Below are 18,591 nucleotides of genomic sequence, written 5' to 3' on the forward strand. Positions count from 1 at the left end.
AGACCCTCGTTTAGGCAACCCAGAGGCCCATAGGCCTGAGCTACAGCCACGCTCCTCTCCAGTGAGGACGGGAGCCACACGGGTCATGAGATTCCAGTTGTTGTGCCTGTTCCAATTCACTCTTCCCCTCGCAGGGCGAACAGTCCTGAAACCTGAAGGACTTCTGGGCAAAGCAGCCGGGTGCAGCCAACAGAGAACCCCCCAGGACCTCTCAGCTAAAGCAGAGCTTGCCTGGCTCCTGCCTCATCCACCACCCAGACCCAGGGGCAGGGATGCATCCAGGGCAGCAGGGGCTGGGCAGGGTGGAGGGCTGAGGCTCTTTGTACTCTGATTGTTCCCAGATACCGCATGATGCATTAAAATACTTGGCACGGTGGGGAACACGGGCTTGTGTTCGCAAAGCTCGGAGCGTGGAGAGAGTAGTCATCCTAGTCTCTGCCTTCCTCTCCTCCCCATCGGGGAGATGCCATTCAATCAACGTGGGCTACTTCATATAAGCAAATTAAATCCATGGGCCCCTCCTGCCTCTCTACCCCCACATCTGTATTTCTTGATTGTACCTGCTAACGGCAGCTTTTGCTACACCCAGGGAAGGCCAGTAACAAGCCCATCTGAGGAACTGGCACCCATCCCTTTGCGTGGATGAGCTTAAGAGGGACTCTCGGCGGAGTTGTGCTAAGCTCTTTTTCTCCTGGAGGCAAAATCCTCATTCCCAAAGTACGCTGCAGCCAATTTACCCTGGCCCAGAGCCTGGGAACAAGAGACTATTGCTAAACTCAGACAGCCTCTTGAACTAGGGATGCCGCTCCGTGCCATTTCCCCCAAAGGCAGTTTGTGTCAACGCCTCCATTCTTAACAACCTTGCCTCCACTGGATGGCAAAAGTGTGTTTTTGGCATCTGGTTTGCAGCGTTATAAAGGAAGACAGTCTTCTTGCCAGGACAAGAGCGAGTCAGATGCTATCTGCGCTCCAGTCCACGGGGCACGCTGTGGGGCTGTGTCCAGACACCCAGTGGAAGCTTTAGATGTCAGAGGCAGGGTGCCGGGAGGAGCAGCCCAGAGCTCCAGTCAGCTTGCCCTGCGTCTCTGCAATGCTGTGCTGCCGGCTGGCAAATGCTCCCATGGACACCCCGGATCAGTCAGTGCATCTCCATCGCATGCCAGCTGAAAGTCCCCTAGACATGCTCCTGAGGCATCTCCGCTTTCCCTCAGAAATTGCCTCTGGGATGACGGCAAGGCAACCGAACTGTGAATCTCTTACTGCCATCCCTGTAGCAGCTATGAGAAGAAACTCTCCTTGCATGGGAAGGTTGCTTAGCGCGGGAGGTGACCCAATGTTGAGGGCACCTGCCCTCCCTGTCCCCACCACCAAGGGGAAGCGTTTCTGGAGAAGCAGGGAGAGGGTGCCTGATCCTGTACCCCTCATGGGAGCTTCACCATCATAATTCTTTCTAGGCCAGCTTGTGTTTTCCCTCTCACAAAGAGATCTCCAACTGCGCCTACCCATTGCTGACCCCATCCCAACACCTCCCACACTCACCTCTGAACCCCTCTGCTCTCCCCAGCTTTTCTCACTTTCCCAGCTCTTATTTCCAGTACTGGAAGAAGCCATCTCACAGTCAAGCCTTTGCAGCCCTGGGCTGGAGCGTGCCTGCTGCAGATAGTCCTCAGAGAATGGAGTTGTTAATGTGTGACCGGATCTGTTGAGCACATGCAAACCATGATTTGCAGAGCTTATAACTAATTCAAAATTAAACAAACTTTCCTGGAAGTGGCAAATGGCACTTTTTGACAGCAGGACCAAATTTCATGGTCTTTCTTCAATACATGGAGGCTTTTCTCTCTTATAACGGTTTCATGGAATTATTTATTTTCAAAATCTGGGCAAAACACTGTGCTTTCCCCTCGTTCTTGGAAATGGTCAAAATAGTTTGGCTGAAACTTCCCAGAGAACTTCAGCCTAAGGCAGACATCTGGCATGGAAAATTTTTTGCCCAAACAATTACAGTTTGACGAAACCATAAGCTGAATTACCAGCGCCTTAAGTGCTGGGCTCTGTCGTGCCGGTAACTCTGGATATGCTGGGGACTTGCACTGGCCATGGGCACGCTCTATAAACACGATGAAGCTTTAGGGTCTTCTGCTCCAGGAAAAAGTAGGGGAGAGCATAGCCACGAGAGGGAGTGCAATTCCTTATTCTTACCATGCAACACAGCCCTGCTGCTGCTAACCATGCCAGCCCTCCGGCTATAAGTTGTGCTTCAGCTGTGGATGGGTTCTGGTGCAGGCCCTGTGCTGTGGCGAGCCTCACCCAGTGAGAATTATGAAGAAAAACGATGAAGCATCATGGTATGCTTGTGTCACGTCTAACAAACGGCCCACCCGCAATGCCAGGCTATTTCAACATCAGGCATTTTGTTTCTGAGAGCAAAAACAGTAGGTGAAAAGTTACAATGAGATTCAAAGAGGTCTCAGTGCTGGATCTCAGGAGCTTGGATCTGAACACATGGATGGATCCTAAAGAGGACATGGAGCACAGCGTATCTGTCCCACCTCCTTGCAGCACCAAAGAAAGAGGGAAGAGCAGGCCCTGATCTTAAATGGTCACTTAATCGCTAGCGGTAGAATTCAATCTGCGAAGATCCTGGCCTCCCTGAAGACACTAGAGAGATGATGGGCTAGCTCAGGGGAACCAGATCCCCATGCCATGGTTCCCAACCTGAGTACCTCTATGTGAACACTGGGCTCAGTCTCATTTTCAAAGTGACCAACTTGGTGAGGTCAGAACTGCAATGGACTTTTTTGCTCCACATGGGGTGTAGAGGAGATCGCGCAGGGGACCTATTTGCATCCAAGCAACACCACAATCACTGTGTGCTCCAGGCATGTGTTATTCACTCAGGGCGCAGGCCAAACCTGAAAGAAACATGCCATCAAATGCGACCAAGTTATTGTAATATAACAGGTTATAGGGCTGCTAAATCATTCCTGTGTGTGCTCATGGCCTGTCCATATGGTGAAGGAAAATGTGTCAGGTGAACTTGCCACGAATGTGGTTTAAACCATGTTTTACTTCACCACTGGAGCATGTTAAGAGCTTACACAAGGTCAGCAGCTCCAAGACAGGTTGGTAACTTAGGCAGCTGGGGTAATAGTCAACAGGAGAGGTTTGAGCCAATGCACTTTATCTCACAATTTGGGTTATCTTCTAGTACCCACCAGGACAGTCACAGCAGCTCAGCTGAGGGGCAGCTAACCTATTAAGCCACCATATTTCAGTTACATTGGTTCAGGCACCTAATGCCACTGAGCCTTGACAGGCACAGGCAGGGAAATTTTGCAGGTGCTGGACTAGCCACAAGAGGGGGATCACAGTGAATGCAAGAGATGCTGAAAACTGTCTGGAAAACATACCGGAGCCCCAGACTTCGGGGGCATGGATCTCTCTGCTCTGGCTGCTTTATCTCCCATTCACAACCCAATTTCCCTAACAACACCTGATACTTTGCTTAAAATTATGGGTGAAGGAAAACTGCGCTTTGTCCAAGGGAAAACCAAGAACATCTCTTTTTATTAAGTATTTCAAATACAGCCTTTGAAAAATACGTATGTTTATATTGGCCAAAGCACAGATCTCCTTACCCAGGCTAACTCTCGTGTCTTACAGTCGGGCCAGAAAATGCACTTTATTCTCTTATCCTGTGACTTTTATTACTGATCCACAGTCAAACCCATGAATATCACATATGTGACCACACAGGATTACCGGGAGCAGCAGGCACAGCCGTTAGGGTGAGGAGAACAGACTCCTAGGACTCAAGCTATCAAATAATCACCATTAGTTGTTGTGGGTATAGGAAGATGCTGCACAGCCAAGCAGGATCTGTTTTTTTCCCTCTCGAAGGGGTGGCACACAGACACACTAGTCATGGCAATTGTCATCTTGGGTGCAATCAGCTAGGTTTTTAATTGGCTTGCAGATGTTGTGCCCTGGCCATATATATTATTTTCACTTAAGTTTATGTCAGCAGGAACAGGACTCTACTAAATTTATCCCCTGTGCTCAAGACTAACTGCACAGGCCTTGAAGGGTATTTTTAATAGGAGGTAAACCTCATCCACAAACAGTCTCTCATTTCAGGCCTACAAATGAGATATTTTCCAGTCCAGTTTAACTCCAACCCTGCCCCTTCCTTCCACAAGCCCCAAATGACTGTTTTCTCCTGATTCTTTGGTCATTGTGTAAGTGTGATATCCCTTGGCAGAGCCTACAAAAGAGCTGGGGAGTAACATGGTTCCTGCCTATTTGGCTCCTTTTAGGGTTAAAGCCAGGATGGGTTTTGTGCCTAAAGCAACATCCTTCACGTAAATGCCAGTATAACATAAATTGTGCTGGGCTCCGAGGAGAAGCAAATGTCAAAAATTAAGTTATTCTTCTGCTTGACTCACAAATCCAAGTAGCATGCAAATAAAGAGGAGCCATCTGTTCAGTCCCTGGGCCATTTCAAGTTAAGCATCCAGCGCCAGCTTCAGCTCCCAGTTACATCAGGTCAGCCCTGCTGGCTGGCCTCCACAGGACGTGCTCAGCCTTGCCCAAGACCGCCTGTCATGGCACAAGTGTCCGTAACCCTTCACGCTCCTCTTGAACTCAACTGGCATTTTGTCGCTGAAGCCGCTTTCAGCTGCTCGCACTCGGATGCAAGGTTTCCCTACTTCTAGGCATCTTCACAACCAGGATTTCAGGGTTTCTCCTGTTTTAGTTCCTTCACTGCATGTAGCAGGCTAGGTCCCTTGCTGCCCTGTGATGCTTCGATGATGCATCAGAGCAGTTGGTGCATTGATCTGAAGTCAGATTTGTCACTGGCTTCAGTGGAGCCTGTGCTACACCCATGGCTGCCTTCCTGCATCTCCAAGGACACTTTATTATCATCAACATTAATGTAGCCTTTGAATAGCATGCTGAATATGCAGACCCGTTGGGCTGAACATCGGTGGAGGAAGAGAGGATTACCACCTCATTTGAGAGAGAAGGCAAAGTGAAAGGAGACCTGACCTTACTGCAGATGAGTGCAGAGACGTTTAGTAAGCTGGCTGTGATGCAGTCTTTATGCATTAACTTGAGAGAATCATCACACCAGGGACAGGTCGCCCTGGCAAAGCCTGGCTGCGTAGCTTGAGCTTGTATGTCTTGAAGGACGTTAGGTCCACCAGCTTCACTATCCCAGCCCTCCCTTTTGCTGTGTGAGACATACTCCAGTTGCAGGAATGATGGCCAAAGCTATGGCCACACAGCGCATGCAGTCCGGCACTGAGGCCATGTTAGTATTCGAGCAGGTTTTACTTCCACACACAAGGCTGAGGTCTACCAGGCATTCATCATCACGGTATAGTGAGAGGACCAGAGCTGTAGTTGTGAGCAGTATTTAGGACTGCACAAACCTAAGGACAAGGAGAGCTCTAGGTGGGAGATATGGTTAGAAGAGGGTTTGGGGTCTATGCTGGGGGCCAGTAATTAACCACCGAGCAGCAGTCCGGGATACAGTCAACATTTGAGCGCTTCTGTCTCACCGCAAACTCAGACGGGGTAGTTTAGGCCATCTCTGTCTGGAGGTCTCACAAGCCCCAAGTCGGTTGCCGCCCCTCCTCTGTGCTGCCTTTCTCCCGGCTAAAGCAGCCTGGTTCCAGCGCCTCTCAACTCCCACCTCTTCTCCAAGGACCCCCCCATTCCACCCAAACTGACAGAAACCCCAGGGTAGCTGCAGGGAAGTCAGTAGAATTAGATTGCTGTCAGTGCAAGGGGAGAACAAGAGGTATCAGTGAAGGAACACTCCCTGCATCCTCAATGTATAAATAAAGCAGGAAAGAATCTTATCTAGCTTTGTCACTTGTTGAACAGGCAGCTCCAGACCAAAATCAATGAGCAGGTTCTTGGAGTAAAGCAAATAATGTTGCAATGATAAGAGAAGGACCATTAGATTTCTTGGCTGAATCCCGCACTTGAGCGGGAGCACTTGAATGGGCAGCACACCGCGTTTAGAAAGGCCGACACTTTAGAAGCAGTGATGTGTATCTGTGATGGACGTGGCGATCTTAATTCAGAGAACACGCTTTCGGTATGCCATCTCCTTCAAAAAGGAATGGCCAGACCCTTACATAAACACGCTGGAAGCTCGGAGCGAGGTTCCTTTCTCCTGCAAGATGGAGCGCGTTGCCACAGGTTGTGCTCCCCGAGTCACAGGTTTCCTGTCCATGCTGCTGGCTAATATCTGTAGGTGGACTAAGCTGTATCACACCCTGCCTCATCCAGGCTGGACCTAATCCAGACTGCTTGATCCTGGCAAGAGCCCCACGCATGCTTTGGTGCCATCTCTCCAAAGTCTGGGCTTAGGGATTACCCTAACAGGGCCTTGAAGACTTACAGAGCTGGGATGGAGGACAGACGCAGACATGCTGAAGCAACCATGACACACTTGCTGAGAGGTGGCACCAGGACCTAACTGGAGAGTTTTTACAATGTGAGTCACTCGCTGAGCTCCATCTTATGGAATATGAAGCGATATGAATCAAAGACTGAAAATGCAGGGCATGTCTTGCCCTACAAAAACACCATCAACCACTTTACTTTTTAAGTAATGATTTGCTATTGATTATGCGCATGAAGATGAGGTAGCTCCCTACCTCTCCTGCCAATTTCCACACTCTCAATCACATTACAAGCAAATGCCAGAGTTGAGCCTTCTCGAACAGAGCTGAGTTACTGCTTTTAGGAGGGGATAAACTTGACACGTCAGAAATCTCTGGGCAAATGCCTGAGACTACTTGAGTTGTCCAAAGACCTCCATAAGTACAAGCGGAACAAACATGGCAGCAAGGCAGGGGTGGCCATGTCTTCCTGACCCTATAAACCACATGCCAAAGTCTTCACAGGTCCAACAGCTGCAAGAGCTGCCAGACATGCCTTGAGGATCTAGGTAGGGAACATGGTCTAGAAGCAGGATGCTCATGAAACATAGTTCCCAGGTGCTGCGGTGCATTCAGGTTCAGTGATCCTTCCTGCCAGGGGAAAGTGAGACAAGTGCCAAGGATGTCCACAGCACAGGCGATGTCCCTGCTGGCCGGGATGTAGTCCCACCAGATCTGAAGAGGGCTGGCAGGGCCAGATGCTGGCAAAAAAGGAACTACCAAGAGTCCCAGGCAAGGTGAGGGGATGAACTGGGTCCAGGGTCCACTTGGGAACAGCGGGAGCAGGACTGGAAACAAGGCTACAACATAGGTCTGACGCTGATCCAAGACACCGGACCCGAGGCAGGACTACAGACAGGTGCTCCTACAACACAGCTCAGGCAAGGTGGCCAGGCATGAGCTTAAGTGGAGCCTCTGGACTAATGCATAGAGGGTGCATGGGCAGAGGTGAGGGTGGTCAGGGTAATTAAGGCCAATTAGTGCGCTCAGGACCCTGACACAACTAGATGCAAAGCGGAGCATGAAAAATTATGTTTCTATTTTATCCATTTCTAATCTCAGGCCAATGTTGTCTTTGGTTTGGTCCCATCTCAAGTTTGCCTGTGGCTGGGCAGGAGGAGAAAATAATCACAAGCAGACACAAGCGGCACTTTCCACCTCGTGACATGCCTTGTCCAAAGCTGCCCTCCCTTGCAGCCTCTCGCCTCCTGTGCTGGTGAGTGTTAGCCAGACGAAGGCGTGCGGGAGTCCTTAGCACACGTCTGTCTTGTGTCACGCACTCTCTCCAAGATGCTTTTGCTGCAGTGGGTTTGGATGCTTGGGAAAGCAATATCCTCTCGGTGGATTTCTGAAGGCAGGACATGTACCGGGGAGATCAGGGCGTAGCATCACATTGTTCCTGTCAGTGTGTTTTACACGAGCTTGTGGTTTTAAAAATAATCAGGTGCTAACTCTGTATCTAGAGAACATGATAAAGCTTGGGCTTTTTCCATAGGGGAGAGAGGGGATTTTCCCCAGAGAGGCTGGGAGCCTGGGGAAAATCCCCTCTGTCCCCTATGGAGAGCTTCTGTAGCTGGACTGCATCTTTCCTCTGGATGGAAAAGGGCTGCTGCTCTTTCATGGCTGCCCTCTCCCTGCATCCTTCCTCTCCAAAATCACGCGATACAGAGGACTCATAGTTTTACATACTCAACAGCTCTCTGCAGCTCTCTGGAGGGTATCCCCAAATCCTGCCCCCGCTTTCTGTTGCAAACACACATTCTTCCATCAGCAGAGAAAAGTCACAGCAGCTGTTCCTACCCTAATTTAAACCTTCCCTTTAAATCTAAAAATGCACCAGTAATGAAGGATTTCCATTGAAATAGGAGAGTTTTGACTAAGTAAGGCATTCGGAGTCAGATCCCAGGCTGGATCAGCAGTTAGCAATGGTTATATTTGGTCTTAGAGCAGAGATCCCTGGCTGAATCGGAGCACCGCTGTGCCAGGGTCCTCCACCTGTAACAGATGGATTGCAGAACAACGTACCCTGAAGGAACAGCTTGAAATGGTGTTTCATTGAAAACATTTTAGGAAAGTTTGCTGCATCTGTGACAGAAACCCTAGAAAATAGCGTGCAAATATACTGGAAATGTTCTAAATACGCACTGGGAGGACAGTCCTCCCTCCTGTCATCCCCCCCCCAAATAGCTGATATTGAAGGTGAAGACTCAACTGCTTAGAGTTTAAGCTGACAATGTTCTTCCATGACTCAGCATCGTGCCAATTGCATTCAAGGACCTGGTGGGAAAGCACGGAAGCCTGATGATGGGGTAGGCTGCCAGATGAAATAAAAACAAATTGTGCTTTTGGCTAGGTCTGACTTAATAATAATAATAAAAATCCCAAATCCCCAAAACAACAGCCTGCCAAACAAAGCAACCGTCAGAAAAATCTGGTGTCAGGACCTCGATATTTCTTCCTTTGGAATACCAGTTTTGGGACCAAGTTGCCTAAGCATATAAAGGAGGCTTCTTGCTATCTTAATTTCATGGAGTGAGCAGGATTTAGGTACATTCTTTGCCTACTTTCTCCACAAGTCAGATTTTATTCCCCCACAGCCCAACAGTTGAGGCTGAGGGGTGATACGGGATCATCCCCAAGTTTTGTCAGGTTGGCTTCAAGGACGATGTCGGTTTAACAAAACACAGGGCAGGTGGCACCCTAAGCTTGTGATCCACATGAACATGGAAACTGATCCATTCAGGAAGTTTTATTTTTTTTTTCTCAGAAGAAAAACTTTTATCTTGAATCCCCTTAACACAGGCGGACAGGGGTAATTCGGAAGGGGATGCAGAGAGGATCCAGAGCTGCTAGATCTCCGGGAGGGCCGGGGAATGCCGTCGGACTGTACCCCGCTCCACCATGCCCCTGCCTGCGAGTGGGACCCAAGGACGATGCTGGAGCAGCCCTGCCGCTCTGTATTTTGGGTTTATTTCCCATCTAAGGGTTTATTCGGCTGGAATCAGCTAATAGTCCAGGACAGGACTGCTCGCTTCAGTTTTTCTCCAGAGGGCACGGCCTTTGGAGGGTCAACCCTGCAAAACCTCCTCAGCGGCCCTGAAGGCCGGTGACCGGTGGGCTGAAGGTGGATGCCGGGGAGCTCTCCCCCTTCCCAACAGCACCGGCTTCCCCAAACTCTGCCCGTTTGCTGTGCCAGGGCCTGGTGCCAGCTACAGGGCAATGTCGTCCACCCCCCCCCCCCCCCCCGCCTTCCCCGCTCCCTCAGGCGCAGCTACGGCGAGGGCTGAGGGGATCGCGCCTCCACTCCCCACCCGTGCCCCGCAGCGACAGCCCCCAATCGTGTCGGTGGCCGTTATTCCCCCTCAGAGAGCCCCCCCGAGGGCCGTGAGGGGAAGGCGGGCGCAGCTTCGCCCCTTTCCCTGCCCTGAGGCGAAGAGCAGCGGGCGGCGCTCAGACCCCGGGGCGCCGCGGACACCGCGCTCCCCTCAGGCTGCTGCCGCCGGCCCCGCCCCGCTCCCCCTCTTCCCCCCTCCCGATTGGCCGAACCACCCGCCCGTCCACCGCGGTTTGTTTGGTCGCGTGGACCTGTCAAGCCCGCCGCGGGGGGCGGGGGGGGGGAAGGAGGGAGGGAGTAAGGAGGGGCAGCCCCCCCCCCCGCACACCCCTCCTCCACGCCAAACCCCGCCGGTCCCACGTGGCAGCGCGCGGCGCCCCGACGGGGCGGGCGGGACGGCGGGACCCCTCCTTCACCCCCCCTCACACCCCCCCTTCTCCGCCGGTGACACCCCCCCCCCCCCCCGCCCCGGCGGGGGTGGTGCCGCCCCGGGCTGTGGCGGCAGCGGCGGCGGCGGCCGCGGTGACTGGGGGGGGGGGGGGGCGAGCGAGCCGCGCTGAGGGGAGGGAGCGGGCTACCGACATCCGGGCCCTTCGCTCGCCTCAGCCGCCGCCAGAAGCGGGGTCACCGCCGCCGCCGGACGGGGCGGGCGGCTGCCGGCACGCAGGTGGGTCCGAGTCCCGGTCGTGTTCCGCCACCCCCCCGCGCCCCTTCACCTCACACGCGTCCCCAGCCGCCCCCCCACACCCCACACCCCGGCCCTGAGGTGCGCGTCGTTGCCGCTGCCCCGTCCCGCCCCGTCCCGCCCCGTCCCGTCCCACCGGCGGGGGCGATGCTCCCCCCCCCGGCTCCGCGCCGCTGGGGCTCCCTCCCTTTTAATTTCGTTTCAGACGGTAAGTTCTTTTTTAAAAATTTTATTCAATATTTTTAAAAAAACCCACAACCAATCCCCCCCCCCCTCCCGGCCGCATTTTCTCCCGCTTGGCCCCACCGGAATTCCCGTCCCGGGGGTAGGAGAACTGGGGGGCCCCCCCGTCTGCTGCCTTCACCCACGGGGGGACCGGGGGGGTGCACCGGCGGGACGGGTGTATCCCTCTCCCCCATCACCCAGCGCCCTCCTCCGTGGACCCTCCTGCGTGGGGAGGCGGTGGCTTCCCCTCCCTCCTTCCCTCCTTCTTTCCCTCCTTCCCCGGGACCGGGGGGGGGGACGGTGCCCGGTTCTCCCGGCGGGGTCGCAGCACCGGTGGGTCCCCGAGCTGCGGCAGCATCAGGCAGAGGCAGCACTGCTGTCGCCGTCGCTCCTGGCTTCCAGGTCTGCTATTCCCCCCCCCGCCCCTTCTTTTTTGTTGAATGATTATTACCATTCTTTTTTTTTTTTTGATTAATTATTATGATTAATTTTAAAATTTTTTTTTTGTGTATCGTGGCAAAACTTTTGCTGGAGTTCCCACTGCCTGCGGTTGCTCGCGCTGCAGCCGAGACGATCCTGAGCGCTGCTGCCAAGTGCATGCTGACTTTAGAGGATCAGCTTTTACTTGTAATTAAGGACAAGATGCAGGGGTGTCTGGGGGGGGTGACCGCATCGCAGCCCGTCCCTTCTCCTCTGCATCTCGCACCAGGGCAGGGACCCAGTGGCTCAGGGCATCCCCCCACCCAGTGCCGGGGAGTCCTCGGTGGGTTTTTATTCCGGTTATTTATCCGGCTGCTGCCTGAGCCCGTGTAAACTCAGAGGCGGTTGTGGTTTGTGCTGGGGTGGCACCTCGGTCGAGGCGTTGTCCCCGCTGATGCTGAAGAGCTTCACGCTGTATCCCCGTGTCACTTAGGTTTGCCTGGCGCAGGATCCCACCTCCCCGGATAACCCCGCGTCCTGCCTCCCCGGCAGCAGCACCGAGCCTCGGCGATGCGGTACGTCTGCCGGCGTGTGCTCCCGCTGCGGGCAGGAGCGGGGGGCTGGCTGCCCTCCCAGTGGGTTGCCTGGAGGAGCGGGACCTGGAGGAATGCCTGTGTGTCCCCAGCGATGGTGCCCAGGGACCGGTGGGCCTGGTGGCGAGCATCCCTGGGACGGCCTCAGCGTGGGGCGAGCATCCCTGGGATGTGCTCAGTCTGGGTGTGGGGAGTGTGGGGTGAGCATCCCTGGGATGGGCTCAGCGTGGGGCGAGCATCCCAGGGATGCACTCAGCCCTGGTACGGGGAGTGTGGGATGAGCATCCCAGGTGGCATGGGTGCTTTGCCACCTCCCGGGCTGCTGGCAGCGGTCCTAGCATCCCCAAATGTCCCCGCTGTCCCCCCGCCGCACACACCGTGCGGCAGGAGGGGGAGCTCGCACCGCGTCGGCTAAACAGGATGGGGAGCTGTGCGGGACAGGGGTCCCCAGCCTATGTGGGGTCCCGGGAGGCCCTCTCTGCCCCGAGCAAGGGGAACCCCCTTCCTCTGAACCCCCCTTTCCGCCAGCCCTCGCCGCAGCTCCGGCACTGAATTTCCTCTGAGCCCTCCTGCCCATATTGTGCTATTGATTGCTGAGCTGAACTTCCTCCCGAAATCATTAAAGCTTAAAAAATTGATGGCACAATAGAGCCCTTTATTAGCAACATAACTTTTCTGGCTTTCTTTTTTTCTTCTTCTTTTTTTTTTTTTAATCAACACAAAAGGGCAGAGCCTGAGCTCAGATTTGTGTCCTGTGTCTCTGCGAGAGCTGGGCAGCATGCCCTCCTCCACCCCAGCTACCCATCAGCACAGCCGTGCTGGGCTATTTATTAGGAAAAATGGCAAAGAAGGAATCGATGTGTGCAGGTTTTTTTCTTTTTTTCTTTTAATCTCAGCCTCCTCTCTTTGCAGCCTGCAGATAGGTCTATTTATTTCTGCTCTTATAAATAAAAATATTTGAATGGGGACTGTAATATTTTATTCCCTGTCATGCCCATCCTTTGGTCTAACGGCAGCTGAGTTCTTGCTCAGTATTAACTTACCATTTTAGTAACAGTTGAGTTTTCCTGAAGGAAATCCCTCCGGGCTGGCCATTACCATGTCATTGTATAACACAGCAGAAAGATGGATTACCTGGATGGATCTCCTCCAGCGTGACTTCTCCAAGTGACAGGCTTCAGCTAATTCATCCCCGCTCCCGTTGCAATTGTCGGGATGGGTTTTATAGCTTCTAGGAAATATTTGCAGTATCTCCTGGCGTGTGGTTGTAAATACAGGTGCTGATTTGCCAGGTGGGACTGTTGGCAGCATCCGGCTTCATGCAAAGCCCCAGCTCCTGGAGTCAAGTCAACCCCTACGAGTTCTCCTTTACCGGAGAAATATGAAGTTTTTTCTTTTTCTGGTTATTCAGAGAGGTTTTGGGATGTGCTTGAGTGTGTCTGGATAGAGGAGAAAGAAGGAGGCAAAAAAAAAAAAAAAAAGTACATTCATATGTGTGAGTGTGTATGGGTGTAAAATAAATCACACGATTTTGAAGCCAATATAATATTTTGTTGAAGGATCCCTTAGTGATCCTGTGCCAGAGCAGGGACTGAAAGTCATGTAGAGGGGACACTGCCTCGCTGTGTGGCCTTGGGCCAGTCATTTATCTTCTCCGCTGCAGTGTTGGTATCTCAGGAGTGTGGCTGCCTGCACTGCCTGTGTTTTCTACTAGCCCTGTCTCAATGCTGCATGCTATCCCCCTCCTCCGCACCATAATTTTCATGTGGCTCTTGCACCCTGTTACTTTTAGGGTGGTGCATCAGGGTGGAAACCCTTGGGTGCAAAGCATCCCCCCTAAATGCTTCCTTCTTAGGGCAGGAGCAATAGGTGGATCCCTCTGTGCTCCCCATTTTTCAGGAGAACATCAGCTTGGTTCTGGGTAATGCTGACCACCTTGCGTGCCCCCCGTTTGTCATCACTGCAGAATATTGCACGATGCTGCCAAAAATGATGAAGCTAGAAAACAAGAATAGCTCTGGGGGGTTTATATTTGCAGATCACATCAAGCTGAGTGGTGCGGCTGACCCGCCTGAGGGACGGGATGCCATCCAGAGAGACCTGGACAAGCTCGAGAATTGGGCCCATGTGAACCTTGTGAGGTTCAACAAGGCCAAGTGCAAGGTCCTGCACATGTTTTGGGGCAACCCCTGGTATTAATACAGGTCGATCTAGTCCAACTCCCCTGCAATAAGCAGGGACATCTTCCACTAGATCAGGTTGCTCGGAGCCCCGTCCAACCTCACCTGGAACATTCCCAGGGATGGGGCATCTACCACCTCTCTGGGAAACCTCTCCCAGTGCCTCACCACCCTCATCATAAAACATTTCTTCCTTCTATCTAGTCTGAATCTCCCCTCTTTTAGTTTATAACCATTACCCCTTGTCCTGTTGCTACAGGCTCTACTAAAAACTCTGTCCCCATCTTTCTTCCAAGCCCCCTTTAAGCATCGAAAGGCCACAATAAGGTCTCCCCGGAGCCTTCTCTTCTCCAGGCTGAACAACCCCAACTCTCTCAGCCTGTCCTCACAGGAGAGGTGCTCCAGCCCCCTGATCATCTTCATGGCCCCCCTCTGGACCTGCTCCAACAGGTCCATGTCCTTCTTATGCTTTGTCCTGCTCTGAGCACAGGAGAGGTGCTCCAGCCCCCTGATCATCTTCTGTCCCCGCTCTGTCCTGCTCCAACAGGTCCATGTTTCTCTGAGCCGGACACAGTACTGCAGGTGGGGCTCTCACCAGAGCGGAGTACAGGGGCAATTACATCGTATCGAAAGGATCTGAGTTTGCTTAGACTGGGGCTTTGCAATTACCAGAACCAGGTGCCCGAAGATATATTTAGGCAGCTAAATCTATGTGAAACCCTTTTAATTCCTGGCTCGCCCAGAGCATCCCTGCTGACCGAGCCGCCAGCCCATGGCAGCGGCACGCTCTCATCGGCAGTGAGGACTCTCCGTTCTCTTCTCCTGCCATGCTCCAGAAGCTTATACAATTTTTTTGGCGCTTTTCCCCGACGTCATTATTCTGGGTAACATGGTTTGTTTGTTTATGCTTTTTGGTTTTAATCATACTTTTTTTTTTTTTTTTTAATTGTGTCTGAAAAGCTCCAGGGCTTCCTTTCCCCTCCCCACTCCCAGATGGTTGCCCATAAAAAAAAAGGAAATATTAGAATAAAAAAGGAAATAGTTTGGTTCTGTAATGAACGAAGTTTGGCTTTTCCAGAGAGGATGTGGGAGAGAAAAAGTTGGGGAAAAAAAAGTGGCAGGTGTGTTTGGAGGGAAGGGTGTGCCCTGCCGTGTATTTTAAGCTCTGCTGGGTCTGTGCCACTCTTTTTACAGCACTCTGGTGAAAAGGGATCCGGGTCTCGCTCTGTGTTTAATCTCACTGTGACCGGCTCAGAGAAACCACCCTCCCCGTTCTTATGAATCTGTTTCATTTATTTAATTAGATCTTAGCTCTCCATTATTGTTGCTGGGAGGGGCTGTGTTGGCTTATTTACCTAAGCTGGTTGGTCTGAAAAGGTTTGCTTTTTTTTTTTTTTTTTTTTTTCTTTTTTAGAGGAGGAGGAAGAGGCAGGCGGGTGGGGAGTGGTGGGAATTACCAGGCTGCTGGTTTCCTCTCCAGTGGATCTCCAGGAGCAAAGGGAGTTGCTACAAGAGCAGGGCTTAGAAGAAAGATTTCAAAGGGTGAGATAACACTGCCTGTTCCTGGTAGCAAGGAGAACCAGAAGCCAGTTCTGCCTCCGTTGCAGATGGTGGTACAGTTCCCAGGGAGTGGGACTAGGATCTCAGCAGACCTCCGTGGCTTGGAGGTCCGGCCCATCCTGGTGACACTTTGGCTGCTGTGGCTCGAGGTGGCAGCAGCTCGCTGTCACCCGTAGCCATGGTGGTTGTCCGCACGCATGGTCCTTCATGCGGTGGGACGAACATCTGGCACACGTAGAGGAGGTGACACAGTGCCTGGCCACAGATGTGGAGTTAGCCCACATCCCCAAAGGTGCTGATGGGCCATGTCAGCCTCCTTCTGGACAGCGTGTTGGCTTCGTCAAGGGTAGTGCAGGTCCGCACCTTGCCAGACCAGAGCTGGGATATTGCAAATCCACCCACTGCTTCTGCATTGCTCACCAGCAGCAGGGCTTGCATGCCGCTTCGGGGCACACTGTAGAGAAGAGGAGCGGTACGGGCTGATAGGATCTCATCCTGTCGGTCCATACAAACCAATGCTGGAGCGTGTGTTGGGTGTGCTTATTGTTCCTGCAGGGTAGCAGGTCTCTGGGGTGGATAAGGATGCTGTCCCAGTTAGGACAGCTTTATCTGGGACTGGTTTTGCAGAGGCATGAGCTGATGGCCTTTAGTTGTTCTTGTCATGGTCCAGGTGTTTGGGCGGGACATGCATCTCAATATGAAAGGTCTGTCTAAGACTCCTTGTTCTGCCTGTGATGGGGCTTCTGTGGTCCTCTTCTGGTTAAACACTTAGATGGTGCTCTGTTGATCGGGATTCTCTTTCTGTTTGTTTTGCTGGGGTTTTCCTTGGGATTTGGGGACATCATCTGGTTTTACCTCCATTCCCCACCAACACTAGCCATGATGCTTTCTGTTCTCCTGTGCGGTCTGTAGAGCCGGTGCTGTCTCTTGCTGCTGCTGTCAGGCTGCATATTGATAGCATGGCCTCAGTCTTGGTTGGCACCTGAATGAATTACTGCAATACAAATAAATAAGAAAAAAATAACAGTATTTGCAAGAGCAATGGGTTGGAGATCTAACATTTATGCAGGGCCATTCATCAGAAATGACACCCAAATGTTCTATAAACTCTCACATGCACATAAAACGCCGCTCCCAGGCTTCAAGGCAGTGTCAACTGTTTAATAACAAAACTATATGAAGGTTCAGGACCTGAAATGTGGAATTACTGCCTCCACTTGGAGCTGCAGGGAAAATCTGAGTCCACCAATAGGATGAACCCTATTGGAAACTGGACAGGACAACCCCTATGAATGTGACGTGGACATTTTATTTATGTCTTCCAGTGGGAAAAACCAGCAGCTCTTTGGCTTAACTGAAAGTTGTTGCTTCTGCCACGGACACGGGTCCTTTTGGGTTGTGGGGTGAACGATGCACTAGAAAGTCTTAAGTAACCTTAGAAGGTACTGATTTGCTGAGAAAAGTGGTGTCTCCCAACCTATTGTTGCTACTTCTTGCAGATTTTGGGTCTAGTGCATACAAGATCTACCAGTCTGCAAGATGGCCTTTGCCCTGTAGGACCTCTGGGTCTTTGTTCCTGGTGGAAGGAGCCTTTCCAACGCTGTCTGAACCTTCTCATTGCATCGTGTTTAACAACACGCAGCAGAGGAGGAGGTTGGGAGGGAGGAGAAAGTTTTACTTCTTGCCTTCTTTTTCAGTTTAATCCCAAAATGATATTTTTATTTATTTATTGGCTCAGGCCCTCTCCTTTCTGTAGGCTTTGCCTAGCGTAAGACCTGAAGATTTGCATGCTTGATCAAATCTGATGGGAGTAACCAAATCAGCGTTAGCAAATGTATGGACCTCAAGCTAATTGGCAGGTGATGAACTCCATGACTGCAACGAAGATGAGCCCTTCTGTAGAGCATGTTGTACCTTGGCACAGGGACATGAGTAAGAAGCCGTTGGCAACTTTTAAATATAAATCCCTTTGGGGGATTTATTTTTAGGTTGTCTTGCTCTGTGATGAACATACGATCAAAGTAAAACCAAAAAAGGGTGGGCAGGAGCATGGTGACCTCAGCTAGGTCAGCAATGAGCTTGAGGTTAAAGTCCAGAAGACACCAAAATTGGTGACCGTTTGCAGCTTGAGAATTAAGTACCAGAAGTTAATCACGGTGATGCGAGAGAAAACATTCAGGGTATTCATTGTCGCTTTTAAGCATCTTGATTGTCAATTAAACAGAGGAGAAGAGAAACATGACTGATGATAGTCACTGAAGTTGCTCAGCGGGGATTTGCAGGCAGCGTTGTTATTGCATTGCCGTCTGCCGCCTTGTCTTTATATTTTGGATGTTTGCAGCTTGGAGTTTCTTTTTGGGGCTGGAATTTGGTACTGGGGGCCTTGGTCTTCCCTTCAACCTAAAGGCACCAGGCATTGGTGCAGACCTGGTGTTGGCTGGTGCCCTGGATTAATTAAATTAATCCCTGATATTCTGTTTTAGAGTCTTTTTTTTTTTTTCCCCAAGAAGATAAACACTTCTTGGTCAGTCTGTTGAGAAGCATAGAGATGCCATGTGAAATTGTAAGTGGGGAAAAAAAGCAGCAGGGTTTCTTTAACGATCACCATTTCAAATGATAAGGCTATAAATGAGCCCTTTGATAATGTACAATTAATATGATGATGCATGAATTTACCAGGTTCACGTTGTAAATTTAAAGTGACCCATAATAATGATGGGCTTCACAAAATAAACATCAACTTGTAAATTAATTTAGTGTCAGTTTACAAACAACTCATTTTATGATTTCCCTTCAAAATATGAAAAAGAGGTTGTTAACCTCATTTTTTGTGATGTTGATGCAACTCGAGTATCCCACTTCAGCAGCTTTATTTGTACGTGTATGTATGTTACTCCTGCAGCACCACCTGTGTTATGTTCTGATGCATTTTTTTATGTCCTCTATTACGGACTGAGCTTGCAACACTTCCAAGTGTGAGTGATTTTATTCGCCTGGCTAGTCCATTGATTTCAGGAGCAGGCCTTCTCCGGGACTGTGCGTGCGGGGTTATTCTAAGCCCGTTATCTTTATCGGGCTTTGAATTGTAAAGAAATGGCCAGCCATGCTTGCAAAATACCTGTTTGTTCTTGTT

At 51.3% G+C, this 18,591-nt stretch overlaps 1 protein-coding gene across 1 annotated transcript in view; it reads left to right on the forward strand.

The window, feature by feature from the left end:
- Nucleotides 1–10,366: 10,366 nt before the first annotated feature.
- The window catches only part of ZBTB7C (zinc finger and BTB domain containing 7C), a 162,523-nt gene continuing 154,298 nt past the window's right edge, over nt 10,367–18,591 (forward strand). Inside the window, exons 1-2 of the mRNA XM_069774903.1 lie at nt 10,367–10,462; nt 11,619–11,700. The gene's annotated coding sequence lies outside the window, so the exon portion shown is untranslated. The remainder of the gene's footprint in view (nt 10,463–11,618; nt 11,701–18,591) is intronic.

The sequence above is a fragment of the Haliaeetus albicilla genome, chromosome W (genome assembly GCF_947461875.1).
Source record: "Haliaeetus albicilla chromosome W, bHalAlb1.1, whole genome shotgun sequence".
NCBI classification, from domain to species: domain Eukaryota; kingdom Metazoa; phylum Chordata; class Aves; order Accipitriformes; family Accipitridae; genus Haliaeetus; species Haliaeetus albicilla.